This window comes from Epinephelus moara, chromosome 16, assembly GCF_006386435.1.
Source record: "Epinephelus moara isolate mb chromosome 16, YSFRI_EMoa_1.0, whole genome shotgun sequence".
NCBI lineage: Eukaryota > Metazoa > Chordata > Actinopteri > Perciformes > Serranidae > Epinephelus > Epinephelus moara.
The window spans coordinates 1,786,246-1,793,758 of NC_065521.1; the positions used below are offsets into that span (position 1 = coordinate 1,786,246).

The window sequence follows — 7,513 nt, forward strand, 5'->3', positions numbered from 1 at the left end:
TGTTAAGCGTTAGTGTTTTTTATTTCACTAAAAGCTGTTAGAAAAGGTCCCTAAATTCTGTCTTGTTACAGTGCGAGGCCGAGCAGGAGTGTAGCAGTCATCACCTCCTAGTAAGTTTCTCCCACTATCTGAGATCAAACAAAACCTGACAAAAAAGTAACTTGGGAAACTAAATGGGAGCGTGTTCTGGCAGTCCTGACTTGGCAGTTGGAAGCAGTTTGTTGTTGCGTCTCTTGGGTTACCTTCAGGCGCAGAGCTGGAGCAGCCATTTGAGCTCAAACAATAGAGTACATTGATACACACAGTAGTTTTTGTCTCTAAGTAGGATTTCCGAACAAGAGTTTTTAGAAGAGTTTCTGTCTTGATAGGAAGGAAACAGCATCAAGATTGGACACCAAATGTTCCCAGTAAAGGTTCCAAAAATCCTTTTTATTAGGGACCCCTCTGGACCATCAGCCAACACAGTGACAAACAGATAGAATGTTGGAACACTTTAAGTGGACGGGCGTACTCACCTTGACAGACACTCCTTCAGCCTATCAGTGTAACAGAACACCGGGGAACATCTTCTCCGACCTCGTCACATGTCCACGTTTGGTCATGGACTTTCCACATCCACATATGACGTCCAAGGTACCCTGGGTGTGTTGGTTGTTGTCATTCTGGGACGCCGTGTCAACTTCAGCCTGTTACATGCATTGTCTGTTTTCAAAATACACTTCTGTTTTCACAGGAAATGTACAGTTTGCATACAGTCTCTTTCAAAATAAAAGCACTACATCGGTACTACATCGCAAATTGGCGTTTTTTTCCTTCAACAACACACACGCATGGTTGGGTTTAGGAAAGAAGGACAGGGTTTGGCTTTACAGTCTTACAGGGAGAGACGGTGGTTGTTAAACGTTACTTCATGTGGTTGTTAGAACATTTTGAAAATGTTACGCTGAACAAAAACATTTGCATAACATTTTTAGAATGTTGTAGGAGGGTTACCGAAAAGGCTACTGTCAGGGCACCTCAGGGGAGCGCACAAAATGTGACTTCCTGTAGTTATTAGAACATTTCGGGGATGTTATGTTGAACAAAAGCATTTGAGCAATGTTCTCATGACATTGTTGGAGGGTTTTCTAAAAGGCCAGCAGGGAACATAAGGGGAACATTACAAAAATTAGCCCCAAACATGCTACTTGATGTGATTATTATAATATTTTTTTTTTTACCATTGGCAAAAAAAGAGATCTATACTGGAAATTATTCTAGCGTTAGCAGCGCTCTAAAGCACTTTGATCAACCAATACCCATTTAGTATTAGGAAAAGGACTGTCAGTATCAATACTATTCTCAATCTCTTGGAAGAAATTCTTCTTGGAAACAACCATGATCCTTTTTTAATCTCTATCTTCACTTTTTTATGTATCTATCTTCTTTCCTCTCCATCTGATGTGATAAAACTCAGCTGAAGTACTTATCAGAACTCACATCGATGTCCTGTAACAAGCTGCAGAATAAACACAGATCTCACATGTCTCCTGCCTTTGAGAGAAGTGTGCTCTCGTGCTTGTCCCCAGGCACTCTGCTACCTTTGCATTGCAAATGAATCTCAACCAAAGTGGTGATGCAACGGTGATCTGTAACAGAAGCCTATTCAGGTCACTCTGGGGACGTATCTGATTTCTTCCCTCTGCAAGATAAGAAAACAGAGACTCCAAATGAGCCGTGAGCAGGAGTTTTTAAGTTTAAAACAAACAGTGCTCCATTAGAACACTGTCGTTTTCCATGTGCACAAACTATTACACATGTTAAATCTAACAGCAGGCAAAGTTCTTAAAATGTTGTGGGAGGGTTAAATAAAAGGCTACCAGCAGGGAGCATGTGGGGAACGTCACAAATTACCCACACAAATGTTACCTAATGTGGTTATTAAAACGTTTTGAAATGCTACATTGAACAAAAACATTTGCATAACATTCTTTGACAGTTGTGCGTAGGTTACCTACAAGGCTACCAGCATGAAACCTCAGGGGAACGTTTCAAAAAATGACCCTAAAAAAATGTTTTTAGAACATTTTGGGAATGTTACATTGAACAAAAACATTTGCATGACGTTCTTGGAATGTTGTTGGAGGGTTAAATAAAAGGCTACCACCAGGGAACATATTTGGAACGTTACGAGAATGACTCCAAAAAAACGTGACTTCATGTGGTTATTAGAACGTTTTTGGAATGTTATGATAAAAGCTGAACATTTGCACAATATTCTCAGAACGTTGTGGGAGGATTACCAAAAAAACGCTACCTGCAGGGAACATAAGGAGAACGTTACAAAAATTACCCCCCAAAATGTTACTTCATATGGTTATTAGAACGTTTTGGTTACATTTAACAAAACCATTTGCACTATGTTCTCAGAACGTTGTGGAAGGGTTACCTAAAAGGCTACCAGCAGGGAACCACAGGGGAACGTAACCAAAATTACTCCCCAAAAAACGTGACTTAATGCGGTTATTAGAACATTTTCGGAATGTTGTAATAAAAAGTAAACATTTGCACAACATTCTTTGAATATTGTGAAAGGGTTACCTAAAAACCCTACCATCAGGGAACAAAAGGAGGACATTACAAAAATGATCCCCATACCTCCTACCTTCCTAAAAGGCCACCAGCAGGGAACCTTTAGGGAATGTAACAAAAATGACCCCCAAAAAAACGTAACTTCATGTGGTTACGAGAACATTAACATTATATTGCATAACATTCTTAGAACATTTTGGGAATGTTATCTTGAACAAAAACATTTGCGTAACATTTTTAGAATGTTGTGGGAGGGTTACCTAAAAGGCTACAGAAATTACCTCTAAAAAATGCGACTTTATGTGGTTATTCAGCGTTTATGATATGTTCCTTTTAACATAACCAATTGCTCAATGTTCTCAGAACGTTGTGGGAAGGTTTCCCAAAAGGCAGGGAACCTCAGGGGAACTTAACAAAAATGTTATTTAATGTGGTTATTAGAACGTTTTGGGAATGTTGTGGTAAAAACAAAACATTTGCACAACTTTCTTAGAACATTTTTGGAAGGTTACCTAAAAACGAGGTGTTTTTTTTGTGGGAAGGTTACCTACAAGCCTACCAGCAGGGAACCTCAGGGGAACATTACAAAAACTACCCCCAAACGATGTGACTTCATGTGGTTATTAGAACATTTTGAGAATGCTACGTTCACTAAAACCATTTGCACAATGTTCTCAGAATGTTGTGGGGATGTTACCCAAAAAACGTTATTTCATATGGTTATTGGAAAGTTTTGGGGATGTTCTAATAAAACTTAACATTAGCACAACATAATTAGAACATTGTGGGAGGGTTATTAGAAAGGTTTCCAGCAGGGAACATCAGGCAAACGTCACAAAAATTAACCCCAGAAATTGTTGGTGGTTAATAGAACATTTTGGGAATGTTACGTTTAACAAAACCATTTGCAGAACGTTCTTAGAATGTTGTGGGAGCGTTACCAAGATAGAAACCTGGAAGAAACGTTCCAGGAGGGTTATCAGAACATTCTGTTTTAGCTGGGAAATAACTGTTACAGCAAGTTTGAACACCCACCTGTTCACTGCTCAGCAACAACTAACATGCCTTAAATCTAAAATGTGAAATCTGAGGAGAGGGCGGACAGTTATGGGTCATATTTCACCGCCACTCTGGTCACTGTTGTAGGTTACTCATCTATGTAACAATAGTCATTGTTCTTTCGATCTGAGCGCAGGAGCGTAGCAGTTGATTTTCTTTTTTGTGCTCTTCCTTCTCATCTTTCATCAGAGGAGATGGTGTTTGCTCATCCAGCTCCTCCAGTTACCACAACATGCCAGGCTGTTGCCTAGCGATGCTGTGCTTATAAAGCGGCTCCACTGCATTTGTAAGTCACACAACATCCCCAGCCACTCATCTCAGGTGAACGAGGGACCGCTGCGAGCAAAGAAAACATGGTGAGGACCTCTTTATTTTATGTTTAAGGGTTCCTGCAACCAATTGTGAGCATGCTGCTTTATGTTGAATGGTGGGATCACTGTTGTTTGGTTACAAGGTGTCAAAAGCCCCAGTCTGATTGGTCAGTAGAGGACGGTCACTCTGCTCAGGGCTGAGTTGTGTCTGGTTTTGAGGCTCATGTAACCACTGTTCATACTGTGGAGAGTTTTATTAGTAAACTGTAACTATAAAATGAAAGGATGTTTTGTTAAAACATGATGATGTCACAGTCAAGCTGACCTTTGACCTTTTGGATATAAAATGTCATCACTTAATTCTTTTATCCTGGTAGACATTTGTGTGACATTTTGTCATAATTAGCTTAAGATTTCCCAAGTTATCGCCAAAAACATGTTTTTTGAGGTCACAGTGACCTTAACTTTTGACTTTTGCCCACCAAATTCTAATCAGTTCATATTTGACATTTGTGCCAAATTTGAGGAAATTCCCCTTAAGGCCTTCTTGAGATCTTGACTTTTGAACACCAAATTCTAATCAGGTCATCCTTGCGTTAAAGTTGATATTTGTGCCAAATTTGAAGAAATTATTCAGATATCGTATTCATAAGATTATTCAACAGATGCAAGGTCACAGTGACCTTGGCTTTGACCACCAAACTCTTATCAGTTTATCTTTGACTCTAAGTGAAAGTTTGTGCCAAATTTGCAAAAAAATCCCCCAAAGCATTCTTGAGATACCACATTCACGAGAATGAGACTTCTGTAAGGTCAAAATGACCTTGACCTTGAACACCAAATACTAATCAGTTCATCTTTGAGTCCAAGTGAACGTTTGTGCCAAATTTGGAAAAATTCCCTCAAGGTGTTCTAGAGATAAAGTGTTCACGAGAATGCAATTTATGTCAAGTCAAAGTAACCTTAACCTTCAAACCAAAATCTGATCGGTTCATCCTTGAGTCCAAAAAACGTTTGTGCCAAATTTGAAAAAATTCCCCCAAGGCATTCTTGAGATACCACGTTCACGAGAATGAGACTTCTGTAAGGTCAAAATGACCTTGACCTTGAACACCAAATTCTAATCAGTTCATCTTTGAGTCCAAGTGAACGTTTGTGCCAGATTTGGAAAAATTCCCTCAAGGTGTTCTAGAGATAAAGTGTTCACGAGAATGCGATTTATGTCAGGTCAAAATGACCTTAACCTTTGACCACCAAAATCTGATGAGTTTCTCCTTGAGTCAAAAAAACGTTTGTGCCAAATTTGAAAAAAAAGAAAAATCCCTCAAGATGTTTTTTATATATGATGTTCATGTCTCAACTGGTTACTGTACAAGCGGTGAATATGTTCCAAATATAGTGTACACTTAAAACGGACACTGATTTTTATAAGTGGCTAAAATATGCTTTGGTGTGGCTCCTGTCCTCAGCAGTACATTGCTTAGCTTCCACGCTGGTAGATTTGGTTTATTAGACCTGTTGGTAGCTCGATGTCAGGGTTATCTGGTCTATAGCTGGTTATTGGTTGCTTTAATTTTAAGGGTGCTAGGTAAATTTGTTTTTGAAAAATGTATTTGAGAAGTTCTTGACATGTGGACTACTTGTTCCAACAGCGTGAATGTATCTCTGTCCACGTTGGCCAAGCTGGAGCTCAGATAGGCAATGCATGCTGGGAGCTGTACTGCCTTGAGCACGGCATCCAGCCCGACGGTCAGATGCCCAGCGACAAGACCATTGGAGGAGGAGACGACTCCTTCAACACCTTCTTCAGTGAGACTGGAGCTGGCAAACATGTTCCCAGAGCCGTCTTTGTGGACCTGGAGCCAACAGTCATCGGTGAGGTCATAAAAGACTTTTTGGAAAGAATTGGAATGGGTCTTTCAACAATGAATAAGATTTGTGAACGTTTGATTTTATTGTCAGCATTTTCCAATTTCAGATGAGGTCCGCACAGGAACCTACCGGCAGCTCTTCCATCCTGAGCAGCTGATCACTGGAAAGGAAGATGCAGCCAACAACTACGCCCGTGGTCACTACACCATCGGCAAGGAGATTATCGACCTGGTTCTCGACAGGATTCGAAAACTGGTGAGTATTTGATTAAGTCCTTCCTAAGTCCCGCCCCTTATCCCCTCTTCCCTTTCTGGGGTGGCAGTAGCTCAGTCCATAGGTACTTGGGTGGGGAACCGGAGGGTCGTTGGTTCAGGTTCACGTCCAGACCAAGTATGGAACGTAGACTGGCAGCTGGAGAATTGCTGGTTCGCCTCCTGGGCACTGCCAAGTCGCTCTTGAGCAAGATACTGAACCCCCAACTGCTCGGGCACCTGTCCAAAGCAGGCTGCAAGGACGACGTGCTGTCGTAGGCCAACCTGGAAGTTAGCATCACCCTGGTTGCCTCGACAAAAAGCCAATGGGATTTAAGTTAGTGCTCCACTAACTTAAATATGGGTAGAAAGATTTAATGTTGCGGCTCCTCTCAACTTTCCAAATGTTATTGGACTGAACAGATCAAGTCCTGGTAGTGGAGCAAATCATTTTGTGGGGGTTGTGATGTTAAAAAAAAGTGTAAGTCTAAGGGAAAAAAGTATTTTTGGGCCCATGGCATCACATGACAGGTTCAGTAGTTTTTAATCCCACTGTTTGGCACCTCCTGGGGGCTTGGTTTGTGATTCTGCCTCTTTCACTATGTAGGCAACATGGTAAACATTAAGGGTAAGATTGAGGGTATCTAATGTTCCATGCTCTACTTCTTGACCGTTAAAGACTGATTGTGTTCCTGCAGGCCGACCAGTGCACGGGGCTCCAGGGTTTCCTCATCTTCCATTCCTTTGGAGGAGGAACCGGCTCTGGCTTCACCTCCCTGCTGATGGAGCGTCTCTCTGTCGACTACGGCAAGAAGTCCAAGCTGGAGTTTGCCATCTACCCAGCTCCACAAGTGTCCACAGCTGTGGTGGAGCCATACAACTCCATCCTGACCACCCACACCACCCTGGAGCACTCCGACTGCGCCTTCATGGTGGACAATGAGGCCATCTATGACATCTGCCGCAGGAACCTGGACATCGAGCGCCCCACCTACACCAACCTCAACAGGCTGATCGGACAGATCGTCTCCTCCATCACCGCCTCCCTGCGCTTCGACGGCGCCTTGAACGTGGACTTGACGGAGTTCCAGACCAACCTGGTGCCCTACCCTCGTATCCACTTCCCTCTGGCCACCTACGCCCCAGTGATCTCCGCAGAGAAGGCCTATCATGAGCAGCTGTCAGTAGCTGAGATCACCAACGCCTGCTTTGAACCAGCCAATCANTGACGGAGTTCCAGACCAACCTGGTGCCCTACCCTCGTATCCACTTCCCTCTGGCCACCTACGCCCCAGTGATCTCCGCAGAGAAGGCCTATCATGAGCAGCTGTCAGTAGCTGAGATCACCAACGCCTGCTTTGAACCAGCCAATCAGATGGTGAAATGCGACCCCCGCCATGGCAAGTACATGGCCTGCTGTCTGTTATTCCGTGGCGACGTGGTGCCCAA

At 42.5% G+C, this 7,513-nt stretch overlaps 1 pseudogene; it reads left to right on the forward strand.

Moving 5' to 3' along the window:
* Nucleotides 1-3,862: 3,862 nt before the first annotated feature.
* Nucleotides 3,863-7,513, forward strand: part of LOC126402926 (tubulin alpha-1A chain-like) — a 5,127-nt pseudogene continuing 1,476 nt past the window's right edge.